Genomic DNA, 1116 nt, shown 5'->3' on the forward strand with positions numbered 1-1116 from the left:
TAATCTGTTGTGTTTACCGGCCTGAACCCATTTCTTCCCTGTAATCCTAAAAGCGTTCTCTTGCACTGTATGGGTATACATACAGACATGCATATTGTGGGGAGGGTGGCGAGGTGGTTAGCGTGCTGCACTACGGACCCAAAGACCCCAGTTCAAATCCCCGTCACGGCCACCAAGATCAGTGATCATCTGAACAGGTCCTGGGCATCCTCTAGGTTGACTCGGCCTAAAATGAGTACCTGGTGCGGTGTGTAATCATCGCCACTGTGGAGACAGAGGTGGCCCGGGCGTGGTGCTGGCCACCCACCTTATCGTGTGTCGTGCTGGCTTTCATGGGTGCTCGCTAACAGCATTTGCCCCAACAGTCTGTTAAAGGCCATATTGTATATATGTGTAGACATTAACTGTTGTCAAGTAACAAACTACATATGTGAAAATTGTGTAAAACTGGCAGATTGAAATTGTAAATTATTATAATTACAGTTGTTTTACATGTACTGTGATATTAGGCATACGTAATTTGACTAAAGTTGATGAATTGTCACGATTTTGTTCAAGAATTATTATTTCCCATGGTGGTGAATGTAGATAGTGCTTCTGTTAGCTGTAGATGTCCCAAGAACCCATTACGTCGAGCATATACACCAATCTAAAATGATCTACGTTCCATGCACGGTTAGACCCATGTACTGAGCATACAAAAATCCATTTCAATTGATGCATTGTTAAGTGCCTTGTGAATATTACAGCAAGTGTATAACATATGTGTAGGGACTGGTGGTGCAGTGGTTAGCACACTGGACTATGAACCTGGACCACCTGGGTTAGATTCCTAGCCACGGCTAACATCAGCGGTGAATGGCATCCGAACTGGTACGGGCCCCAGTCGTAATCAATCCGCCCTGACCCGCATGGTGAAGTATAGTTAAGCAACCCCCAAGATGGACACTCCATGGGGATGCCTTCATCCAGCAGTGGATTGACAGAGGATTGTAAATTTAAATAGCTGCAGAACAAAATATGCATTCAACCGTTACCTATACATTTGCATTTTTTAATTATACACTTTAGGTCAATTCATTTTGTACGTAAATGCCCGAATATCCATTGCAATTG

Source organism: Lampetra planeri, chromosome 4 (genome assembly GCF_965212315.1).
Source record: "Lampetra planeri chromosome 4, kcLamPlan1.2.h2, whole genome shotgun sequence".
Lineage (NCBI taxonomy): Eukaryota > Metazoa > Chordata > Hyperoartia > Petromyzontiformes > Petromyzontidae > Lampetra > Lampetra planeri.